Raw genomic sequence first — 13,191 nt, 5'->3', positions numbered from 1 at the left:
TATAGGTTTAGCTTACAGAAAGATTCATATATCCATAAATACATATGTATATGTCGTATACATATGTACATGTGTAAGTATGTACCTTCTACTTCTAGCTTAAGTTTGAATGTTTTAAAATCACAATATTAAGAAAACATTTCATTTCACTTCAAAACATAACATTTATAAGAGGTTCTGCATTGAGTCTCGAGTGTGCCGCTTTCTATACAATCTCAGATTACTTAACCTCTCTAAATGGCATATTATTCATTTTTTTTAAAAAGTGGTTATGGAAGTAACACTACCTTCGTAGAGGTTTTAACAGGGTTAGAGGAGAGGTATATGAAAGTGCTTTTTGAATTGATTTTTTTTTACAAATATTGAGGGTTAAAATTTTTACTTGTCCATGCACATACAAATATCTCTTACTGGATTTATGTACGAATGAACTAAATTTCAAAATGGAGGAGCTTTCTTTTCCTTTATCCTCTCAAATTCTCCAGTGATTTTGAGCTCATGTCTATAGGGTGGACACTGCAGCCATCTTGACTATGGGCAAGAACCAGTCTCTCTTCCATTCAGCCAGAAGTGTGGCTGCAGGGGATTGAGAGCCAGCTCTGTTTTAGTGCCTAATGTATACTAATCATTCTGAATCCCCTATCTTCCCACATAGTGTAATAGATCTGTGACTCACAGGGGACAGGGGTGCTCTTCCCAACCACCTTGATTTCTTTGCTGGGCTTGGAGGCTTGGAGGACCCACACTTATTTTGAATCAAAAAGCTCTCATACATTAAGAACATTTGGAAGTGATGGTTCTTTCCAGATAGGGGATCAAAGGCAGCTTCAAGGAAAAGGCAGCATTTGAACTGGGCTATATAGACTTCTAAAAGATAAAAACAGAATGAGGGTATTCTGGGCAGTGGAAAGAGCATTAGTAGAGACACAAGGACATGGAATAATATCCAAGAAGATTAATTTAAATATAGGGTGTATTGGGTATTGAGGCCAAGAGAGAAGAATAAGCAGTGTAAGTAGGTTAAGATCAGGTAATGAAGGTCAAATATAAAGAGCACTTTCTATGTAATACAGAGCCATTTGGAATTTAAATTGGGTTGAGATGGCATAATTAGAGCTGAATTCTAAATAATTAGGGCCTGAATGGGACAGTGTCATTGAGATGGGCAAAAAAGGGAAGATTTTGAGACATTGTAGAGGAAAAGGATGGACTTAGAAAGTGTTTTTGTGAAGATTAGGAATATAAAATGTATTTTTTAAAATGGCTGAGGAGTTAAACCTTGGTGGCTAGGGAGGTAGATTGTTAACCAAGATAAGGAAGACTGGAGAGAAACCTACTTTGGGTACAGAAAGGAGAAGCAAAATGTTGGTCTTGATTCATTGAATGACTGAGTCATTTTCTCACTCATATTGAAGTATAACATATATATGTAGTTAAGTTCATAAAAATGCATTAATCTTAAGTGACTTTTCATATTTAAATAAATACTGAAGCCATAACCCAGATCAATACAGAATATTTCCAGCACATCATCAGGTTTCATCATCCTGTTGTGAGTCAACAAATATCCCCCTTGGTGAATTCTGAGTTAGGCTCATTTTATATCTTTTCTATTATTATTATACAAATATTTACTGAGCTCAAAATAGTACCAGGAAAATATAGGGAACAGAAACAGTTGCTTTCTTGGCCCCAAGAGATTCTTTAATGATCTAGTGCAGTGGTTCTTATTTTACTACACATAAGAGTCACCTGATACTATTGTTGAAAATGTGGATTTGGTAGACCCCTTCCCCAAAATTTTAATTCAGCACTTTTAGGGTAGAGCCTTACAATATTCATTTTTCCCCCTACTGGAGGTCAACTTCTTTTCTCTTTTTTCTTTTCTTTTCCTCTTTCTTGTTGACATATACTAATTTCAGGTGTACAACTTAGTGATTCAGCAATTATAAAGGTCATGAAATGTTCACCATGGTAAGTGTAGTTACTGTTACCACACAGAGTTGTTACAGTATGATTGACTATGTTGTCTATGCTGTACTTTTCATCCCCATGACTTTTTCATTTTATAACTAGAAGTCTGTACTTCTTAATCTTCTCACCTGCTGTCTCCCCTCTGACAACCACTAGTTTGGTCTCTGTATTTATGAGTCTGTTTCTCTTTTGTTGTTGTTTAATATTCTTTTTTTTTTAACACATGTCCTGGTCTCCTTTGAAGCAGATATCTTGGGGTCAGACTTGAGAAACACAAACCTACTCAGTGGAACAATAAGGCCTTGTAGTCCATGCTAAGGAATCTGGACAAAATCCTGTGGACTTCAGGGAGGAACCAGAGCACTGACAAACGGAATAACAAAGTCATGGCTTATGTACTTGGAGATGACTCTGGTAGTGAGGAAAGGATGGTCTAGAGGGAGGAAGACTACTGCCAGAGGGTCGTCACACAAAGATCATTGCAATGGTTCAGATAAGGCAAGAAAAAGTCTGACTTTCTTTGGGAGAAAAGACAGATTCAAAAGGCATCTAGGAGGAGCACTCAAAAGCATGTGATCAGGGGCGCCTGGGTGGCGCAGTCGGTTAAGCGTCCGACTTCAGCCAGGTCACGATCTTGCGGTCTGTGAGTTCGAGCCCCGCGTCAGGCTCTGGGCTGATGGCTCGGAGCCTGGAGCCTGTTTCCGATGCTGTGTCTCCCTCTCTCTCTGCCCCTCCCCCGTTCATGCTCTGTTTCTCTCTGTCCCAAAAAAAATAAATAAAAAACGTTGAAAAAAAAAATTAAAAAAGAAAAAAGCATGTGATCAATTAGATGTGTGTGTGTGTGTGTGTGTGTGTGTGTGTGTGTGTGTAGAAATGAACAGGGAAGTAGGGAAGATGGCTAGTTGTCTTTAATAATGTAGATAAAAGGATTCACTCAGATCTTGAAGCCACCCTGACCTCCTGACTACTACCCACATTGAAGTGCTGAACACAAAACACTAACCCATTTGTCCTGAGTCACAGAGGGCAGATTTTTAGTGCCGAAGGCTGACTAGTATTTATCCTAATACATAGGGCAGTGTCAGAACAATAAAATGTTGAGCATCCACTTAATGAAGCCTTGTCAGACTCTCAAATATCTGGTCCTGATGGCTTTCAGGAATTTAGTTCCAAGAATGCTCCTCCTGCTGGGGGATTAATTGGTGTTTCCTCAACTAAATTCAAAATATCTCAAGTTGGTGGGGGCAGGGGTGGGAATAAAACCAAAGAAAACCTTGTGTTTGACATTGGAAAGCAAGCATGAGAGGCGAGTGGGGTAAAGACTAATTGCCATGTATCCTTTCCAGCATGTTTCGTCACAAAGTCTTTAGTGGTGGCAGCTGAGAGGTGACATGGATGTGATGTGACAAACAGAGGCTGTGTATTAGCCCTTGCCAGCCAACCCACCAACTTCTTAGGAGAGGCACAGAGAGTAAGAACTAACCAGTAGATAGGAACTCCATGCCTCTTCAACCCCAAGTCCCCTTTAGAGGGGCGTAGACCCACAGTAGCGATACCAAGTAAGGTATCAGCAACATTATAGCTTATTACATATCACACTACAACTTACTACAGATTACCAAGAACTTTCTTCAAGCTACCTACTTCGAGTCTGAAAACAGTTCTCTGGAAGCAAGAAAGTGAAGATGTTGATCTCCTTTTGCAGATGACAACGTTTGAACTTAGATAAAGTGTCCTCCTCAAGGTCATGCATATATATCCTGTTGGAACTCAGACTAAAGCACCGAGTATCAAAAGGCCTGAGTCATTTCCCCAAAAGTGAGCAGGCTCCCAGGAACCAAGGGCAATCTCCTAGCCTATCCTCAATCCCTTCTCCTGAAATGCTAGCATCTCTCCACTGAGGATGTGCAATGTCACAAGAGACCCTTGGCATATTAGAATGAGGACATAACATAGGCAAGGGGGCATACACCATAATCATCTCCCCATCCTCATGTATGAGGTGTGCACATCTTTCAGATGCCAATGACAAACATAGAATTTGAACAGTGAAAATTGCTTTCTTCTTTGTGCCCATATTGATAGCAGAACTAATTTAAAAACAAAAAACAAAAAACACCAGGAGAATCCAGGTAACATGTATTTTTTTTTTCCTTAAGGATTTCTTTACAACTGATTCCTAGCTTGCTCTTAGCACTCAAATGGAATCGGGAAAAGAAATGACAACACTGATTCTTGAAAAATGTTTCCTGTTTCAGATATATAGCTGCCATTGCTGTCAGCATTTGGCTTCACCATCTGCCGTTTGTCACAGAAATCCAAAGCTCTTCTATGTAAAACTTGCTTAAATGAAATTCACTTAAAACAATTCTAAATACGAAGAACTATTTAATTTAGCATCAAACCCAGCCTATGGGCCAGAAAAATTCAAAATTAAAAAAAACTGGAGAACTGATATGATCATGCCTGCCATCTTGATGCTGCTTAGTTCCCTTACTACATGAGTTTGGATAAACTCCAGAAATGAGCAAATGTTTAAGAAAAAGAAATCATCGTTGAAACAGTATGCTGATGTTCTAACATCTTACAGTTAAACAAACCATCAGGTATAGACTTTCCCATCGTGAACCACACACCAGTCATGGCCATGAACCTGGTGGGAAAGGAGCAGACTCAGAGGCTTTGCCTCCTATGCAGGACAGGCACAAGTGGAACAGATACAAGCGCAGGCTCTGGGGATCACCTTGTCTGGCAATCAAAACTGAGACGTGGAAGGGCTGGCAGTGGACTTCAGGGATACTCAAACAGGCAGACCGTGCTGCTCAGGTGGGTAAAGGGATCCAGAGGAGACAGAGAGGCTTGGACAGGTAGCTTTTACACGAAGCCCTCTGGCAGAAAGTTAGAGCACAATGATAGGGAATCCAGAAAGAGGCCACATTACCTAGCGAGAGGAAGTACTTTCTCCAGCTCTTGTTTTCTCTTGTTCTTTTATTTTTAAAATGATTTTTTTTCTTTTTCTGTTTCCTATTCCAGTTATTTTCTTAGTACTTGCATATTATCAATTCATGAGCCAAAGAGTATGTGTAGCTTTGGAGAATCATTTCTGTTGCAAAGCTTTCCTTTCATAAAGAAATGATGCCCTTTTTGACTTCTTGTTTGGGGCATTGTCCAACCTTTCTGAGAAATGGTGAGTGCAGAGAAAATACCCCAGCAACGGAATTGTCTGGACCATGTTTAATACAAACTGACTCATCAGGGAAGCAGAAATGCAAGCTTATGGTCCTCAGTTTCCTCTACAAAGCAATGCTAACTTGTATATTAGTGACATGGGTATGCATCTCTCTGACCATCCATCTTTCAGCATTAGAAAGATCTCAAATTTAGGGGCGCCTGGGTGGCTCAGTCAGTTAAGTGTCCAACTTCAGTGCAGGTCATGATCTCACCATTCGTGAGTTTAAGCATCCCACCAGGCTCTGTGCTGACAGGTCGGAGCCTGGAGTCTGCTTTGGATTCTGTGTCCCCACCTCTCCCTCTTCCCCTCTCCCACTTGTGCTCTAGCACTCTCTCAAAAACAAACATTAAAAAAAATTAAAAAAAAGAAAGATCTCAAACTTGGATTTAGATATTTAAACAAAACTCTCCCTTCCACAATCCTCTTCCCTCTAAATATAAATATACATATATTCTTATCAACTTTCCTGTCCATAATCCCTTGGGGCTCTCTTATCCTGGGACCATGGTAAGCAGGTACTTCTGGTTCCATTTATTATCTTGACATTATAATATGGAGAGTGGTTTGGCATCCAAGGGCACTTTGTTTGGTGCCTGCACAGTCCTTTCTTATTGATAACCCTAATGTAGTTTATCTTTCTCTCAAGTGTGCTAAGTCAGTAAAATGCTTCTATAATCAAAACTATGTTAGAGGGAGACAAATTTTTCCCATTACACTTACTGATGCCAGCTGGTGTTAAACTGTCTGTTTTCCGTGGTCTTTGTATCTTGGTTCTACTTTTTAACAATATGTTTTATTTGGTTTTTATATCTACCTATATCTAAAGTACTATTAGGGTTATTTTCATATTGTGTTATATTCCCCAACAAATCATATACCCTTTCCAGCTATAAAACTAAAATTACTAGAGTATCAACCTAAAAAAAATTTAAGTGTGCTGCAATAGAACATTAAACCTAGATTCAATGTAAATAGACACTACAGCTATTCCTGCTAGAAGTATTGGTAAAGTTTTTACGTAGTAAATTTCTATACATTGAAGCTAATTCCTGGTTTCCCCTGTGTAATTTTAAACACGCTAGGCAACCATCTCCCTATCTTCCTGGTAAGATAAATAACTATTAACAATCCTTTCCTTCCCCAATCTAAACACTTACTCCTATATTTACCTCTGATTTTGCAAATCAACATTAAGAATCATCTTTAGAGTTCTCCAAACATGCTTCTTCCAATTCAGACCATTGTGAGCCAAAATCAGCTTTGGCCTTTGCAACCAGATCTCTTGTTTCCTGCTCAAAACGTTATTTCTTTGCAAATATTTTTTGTGCTTCCAGTCTACCTACCCACCTGTCACTGCACTGCCTCCTCAAATCCCTCTTTCCATATCCTCATTCTGAGATGACTCCTTGTCCACAAACCCATTCAAACAGTCTCTGCACACTCCTGCAACTTCCCTGCAGCCCCACAAACGCTGTGCCCTCATCCCTGTCTAATTTTCTCTTCATCCCTTTCCAATGTGGTGTTACCTACTCTGTTTGGAACTAGGTCTTTGGCAATTATAGAAGGTATGTTATTAACTCTGCCAGCTGCTTCATCACCTGCACTCACTGCAAGCCAATTTTAAAAATCTTTGTTCCTGGATACTCCGTGTATTCTAATTAGAGAGCTTATCATAGGGCTGCAGCAAAATTCTGCTTTGACAATGATCTTTCCTCCTTACTTCCGTAATATAAAGGAAGGAGAAAATTGTATTTCAGACATCAACCTCCAGCCCTCATACTATTAATTTTTCTCAGTATATGTTTGTGACATCCACTTAATACCACTGAGCCCTTTCTTTTGGACCTTACTAAACACATGTGTGAAATTGTTTGAGAGCTCTGGACATTGAAGAAGGTGTGATGGCACACAAGACCTGTTGTTCTTAAAAGGGAAATCAGAGAAATGAGATTTGTTACTTTTTATCCACGTGCTCTCTATTTTACTTAAGAGACCTCTTTTTCTCTCAGATTTTTCCAACTCTCACTTAATTTGACAGGAAGCTGAAGGAGACCACAAGCTGTGGCCGTTGAGAAGTTAATGTACCGTGTGATGCAGGAAGAAGCCCTGGAGGGGGCGCTACTGAGCAACAGCAGTACAGCTGACTTTTGAACAGCACAGAATTAGGGGCCCGAACCTCCATATAGTCCAGAAGCCTTGTGTAACTGCTGACTCCCCCCAAACATAGCTACTAACAGTCTGCTGACCAGAAGCCTTATAGATAACATAAACAGTCAATTAACACCTATTTTGTATATTATATGCCATATTCTTACAATAAAGTAAGCTAAATAAAAATGTCATTAAGAAAATCATAAGAAAAAAATACATTTACATTACTGCAGTGTATTTATTGAAAAAAATCCACATAAGTGACCTATGCAGTTCAAACCTGTGTTGTTCAAGGGTCAACTGTAGGGTCAACAGGACTTACTGAATCGAGAATCTTGTTTATTGGTTTTTTCCTAAAGCCAAAAAGTTTTCTAATTCTCCTTTCATACTAAGTCTACATATTAGTATACTAATGATACTTAATATACTAATCCTTTCATTTATTCATTTATCCATGCATATATACAATCATTTATTTATTAATTCATTCATATTCGACTAACATTTATTAGAAACACCAGGTAAGGAGTTGTGCTCGATGCTGGAGACTCACATAAAGGCAAGGTCTCTGCTTGCCAGAAGCCTCAGACCTAATAGAGGAACCAAATAAGTAAAGAGACAATAAAATACGTCATGGGCGTTGTGAGCAATGTCAGTGAAGCTGGATGAGTTGCCTTTTCAAATCTTAAAAGAAGCATAATTGTGAAGTATATGAGAAAAATTTCAGTTGTATATATTTTTACTGAGGAGACTGCAGTAAAAGTATTTTAACATCGCATGGATCTATATAGAAACTAATTTAAAAAAAAAAAGGTGCAAGTAATCCTGGGAAGTATTGTCACAGTGAATTATTGCATGACATTATATGCCAGGAATACATGTCAGGCACAGTTACTAAAATAGCCATTGTGAGGCAATCACTGTAATTATCTTTCCATGGCCAGATGTATTTATAATAGTCAAAGGAAAATCAAGTTGGCCTAAGCGGGTTGCAAAACTGGAAGAAATAGGGGGAAATATTCTCACTTAATTGAGCATTGATAAAGTAGAAAGGAAGTTGAATGAATTAGTAATTTAGTCACAAAGATGAGGTTTCTTTTCTTTTCTTTTTTTTTTTCCCTAGTGGAAGGTTATGGGTTTAGAAAAAAATAAGTAAATTGATGAAAGAGACACAGGATCACCTTTTTTCATCTGCAGAAGAAAAGAACAAACCTGGAGAGAATGTTATTTCAGGCCTTCCCCAACACTAATAAGAACTTTCTTTTTTAGGAGAAGGACTATCTGACAAAGCTGAACAAAGACCTGAAGACGCCATGCCATCAGTATTCTTAATAACTTTGACAGCAAGAAAAAGTATAACAAGAGTTTGTAAGGTAGGTGGCTTGCCAGGAAGCTTAGGGGTCAACTGAGATTTTAGAATTCCCAGTTCCTGAAAACACCATGGAAAGACAGAGAATGTAATGGGAAAAGACAAAAAGCTAAGCTGTGATGATTACAGAAATTATTAGCATATGTTTTTATTTATACTATTATTTGTGTTTTCATCAATCTTGCTGGATATTGAATCTAGCCTTAAACATATTTACAATTCAATAATGGTATAATTGACTAAATGGAGTCCATTGGCTTTTACTCCAGGTAAGCAAACTCAGGTCTGTATCTCTCTGGATGTGCTTATGTCTGCAGATTTTAGTATGTCAGTTTGCCTTGTGACCGAAGTTCTGGGGCAAAGAGAAGTCATTGATTTTCAGTTTGTTCAGCTCTTTTCTTGTGGGACAGGAATGATAACTTACAAACATTTCTCACACTGTATCTAAGATCCAAAGCTTTTCTAAGGGTTTAAACAAGAAGATGATGTCATTTTATTTTTCTTTTTAAAGGATTACTCTACTTTGCAGCGTTGATTGGAGGCCAACCATCATGGAAACAAGGAGATGGGTTAGGCGTGGTTTCTAATGACAACATAATCTGATGTTGTTAAAGAGATGTCAGGGACAAGGCCATAAGATATGAGGACATTTAAGAACTGAGATGCCTTGGATGGATGGGTCCTATGCCATGACCTTGAAGTTATTCAGTACGAAAGTACGACTTGGTTTCAAGAGAAAGATACTTGGAATCAGGAAAGAAGTGCTTTGGTAAATAAAGTAGAGCAACAAGAAATTACTGGATGACAGGATGAAGAAAGGAAGAGCAAAGAAAAGGCATGAGACAGACTATTTCATAATTACATTTTTTTGACTTTTTATTTTTTCTTTATTATTGAGGTATGCTTGACATAAAATATTATATCAGTTTCAGGTATACAACATAGTGATTCCACAATTATATATATTGTGCAATGTTCACTGAAGAGTATGGTTACCATTTGTCACCATACACTGTTATTACTGCACTACTGACTGTATTCCCTATGCTGACTTCTTATCTCCGTGACTAATTTATTTTATTACGGGGAGTTTGTACCTCTTAATCTCTTCACCTACCCCTCCAACCACTTTCCCTCTGGCAACCACCAGTTTGTTCTCTGTATTTCAGTTTGTTCAGTTTTATTGTTGTTGTTTGTTTAGATTCCACATATAAGTGAAATAATATGGTATTTGTCTTTCTCTGACTTATTTCACTTAGCATGATCCTCTCTAAATCCATCCATGTTGTCACAAATGGCAAGATTTAATTCTTTTTTATGGTTGAGTAATAGGCTACTGGGTGTGTAGGTCTATTATCTCTATATATCTATATCTACATATAGATATAAAACATCTTCTTTCTTTATCCATCTATTGATGAACACATGGGTTGTTTCCATATCTTGGCTATTGTAAATAATGCTGCAATGAGCACAGGGTGTGCATATCTTTTCAAATTAGTGTTTTCATTTTCTTTGGGTAAATAATAGTGGAATTATTGGATCATATGAAATTTCTCTTTTTTTTTTGAGAAAACTTCATATTATTTTCCACAGTGCTTGCACCAATCAACATTCCCACCAATAGGGCACAAGGATTCTGTTTTCTCCAAGTCCTCACTACTACTTGTTATTGTCTTTATTTGCTTGTTTCAAGTTTTTACTTAAATTCCAATTAGTTAACATGCAGTGTAATATTAGTTTCAGGTGTAAAATTAGTGATTCATATTATACTTTTTTAAAACATCAATCTGAATGTATAATTGTCTTATACTGAATTGGAGAGAGAAGACACCCATTCCACTTTCTTCACTTAAAGCTTACATGGGATGAAGGGAAATGAAGAAAATGTGTCATTTGCAGAACTCCAGATTTCAGTTAAGGCGCTTAAGTAGATGGAAAAGATGGAAAGATTAAGACTTCAGTGGGGTTTATCAATCCTGAAATAGGTCCAGAAATGTAAAAGATTCTTGAGAAGAGTGAGGAGTGAAATATTTGGCCAGATATAAGACACAGAATACCAAAGGGCTACTTGCAAAAGAGACTTCAATCTTTCATAGAATGTGGGAAGCAAGGGATATGGGGATGTGAGTAAGGTGACTACAGCCCAAGAAATCTTAAAGTTGTGGACGCTCTGGCTTCACCAGATTCCACCGAGTTTTAGTAGAGCCTGGGTAGCTCTCGGGAGTCACAGTGCAGGCAGGTGGCAGCCATGCTGGGCAGGAGTAATTTTTAGCATGCGTGTTGCAATCAGGTGGTAAGATAAACAACCACAATGGGCAGAGGCAAGAAGCTAGACAAACACCCAGTGGCCTCTTACCAAGAAAAATCTTAAAAACCTCACACACCTAGTGGCCGCTTATAGTAGGAGCAGTTGGAGGTGGTGAAGAACATTCATCATTGGACAGAAATCACTGACCCTGAAACAGACCATTCATCTTGCAGCAGCCACCAAAATTGAGAGGATAAAAGCATTTGCTCTCTTTGTCTTGCCTTTTTTTTTTTTTTTTTGCTTGCCACATCCTACATCCAATCCTAAATTATTCATGACCCTTTTGCAACCTTCACTCATTTAAGCTGGTCTCTTTTAATGTCCAGCACTCTACCAGGAGCACCACTCTTTGGGTTTCTACCTTTTGTTCATTATTTTTGCAGCCCTTGGAAATTCTCCCTTCTGTATATGACCAGTGCAGAGTTCTCAATGACACAACTTTAGGTCTAGTTAGTGAGAAAGATTTTTTATTCTAACTTTGTTTGCTCAGGCAAGAACAAAGTATTGTCTGCACAGAGAACTGTCTGATGATAGCATAGCACTAATTATAATTTAAGAAAAACTAATTTTTAAAATTATTTTTTTCAGGTTTCTAAGGGTGTCAGGACCACTATTTAAGAGTGGGATCATGAGTGAATTACGCTGAAATTAAGATTTCTTAGAAGATCCAGGATGGTAAATTATTTCCTGACAAGGTCTGTAAGTTGATTCTATTTATATAATGTTGCAAAAGGTGAATTTTCTTTCTTATGAGATGCTTTCATTAGTTAACCAACACATAAAAGAGTAATTCACATATTTTCTATTATTCCACAGGAAAATCCACATGGCTTCCAGGAAAGAAAGATTTAAAAATACTTCTCTTATGACAATTTATTCTGCTACAACCCTTCTAAGTGCCAATGAAATAGGGATGTGAATAGAATTAAAAAAAAGTCATTAAGACTTGAGTCCCTTTTAACATATAATTTAGAAGTCAACTGATTAATTGGCTGCAAGTTATATTTATTTTTAAGCATAATAATGTCACTACTGCAGGATTATACAGTTCATCAGAAAGATCTATCAAAAGCAACTTCGCACAAATTAAGGTGACAGTGTACGACTCTTTGTCAGCAACCTCTAGTGGACCACATGGTGGAATTTAATGTGCACAACTCTGGCTGAAATGGTTGCAGTACCATCTTTTTTTTTTTTTTATCCCGTTCATTATGTATATCAAATTTAGTTTCATATATTAAAACTTCAAAGAACTGGTTTTCAATAATCATCTAATCTGTAAAGCTCAAAAAATAAAAATAAAATAATTTATTATTATGAAGAGATAATATATTTTAGGCCACTGTAGTAGTTTTCTGTTACTCCTGTAACAAATTCCCACAAACCTAGCAGCTTAAAATGATCCACAAGTATTATTTCTCTTCCGTAGGTCAGAAGTCTGAGTGGACTCAGCTAGTTTCTCTGCTCTGGGTTTCACAAAACCCAAATCAAGTTGTTGGTTGGCTGGTTTCTTATCAGGAGGCTCTGGAAAGAATCTACTTCCAGGCTTATTCAGACTGTTGGTGGAATCCAGGTCCTCGAGGCTCTAAGACTAATATCCCTCTTTCCTTACTGGCTGTCAGCTGAGGGCCACTCTTGGCTCCTAGAGGCCCCTCCCTAGTCTTCCCACATGGGTCCCTACTCAGAGCTAGCAACAGCATGGCCAATCCTTCTCACGATTGGAATACCTTTTAACTTCTCCTGCCAAATTTCTTCTTTGCTTCCAGCCAGAGAAAGTTCTTGGCTGTTAAGGGCTCATGTGATTACAATGTACCCACCTGAATAATCCAAGATAATCTCCCTATTTGGAGGTTCTTAATATTAATTACATTTGCAAATTCCCTTTTGCCAGGTAGTGTTAAATATTCACAGATTCCAGAAATTAGGGCATGATCTCTTTGGGGATGGGGCCTCATCTGCTTACCACGCCCACCAAAAGTAAAAGAGAAATGCACAATCACAAAAATGAAGATCTATGAAAAAAAAATGCAATACATGGTACTTGATTTTAAAAAATTCTGAGAGGACAGCAAAGTAAATCATGACATGTTCAAACTATAGCATGTTATTATGTGGCCAAAAACATCCTATTTTTAAAGTGTATCTAATCATATC

This window comes from Lynx canadensis, chromosome C2 (genome assembly GCF_007474595.2).
Source record: "Lynx canadensis isolate LIC74 chromosome C2, mLynCan4.pri.v2, whole genome shotgun sequence".
Lineage (NCBI taxonomy): Eukaryota > Metazoa > Chordata > Mammalia > Carnivora > Felidae > Lynx > Lynx canadensis.
The sequence above is the reverse complement of the archived record's forward strand: the minus strand, read 5'-3'. Positions refer to the sequence as shown.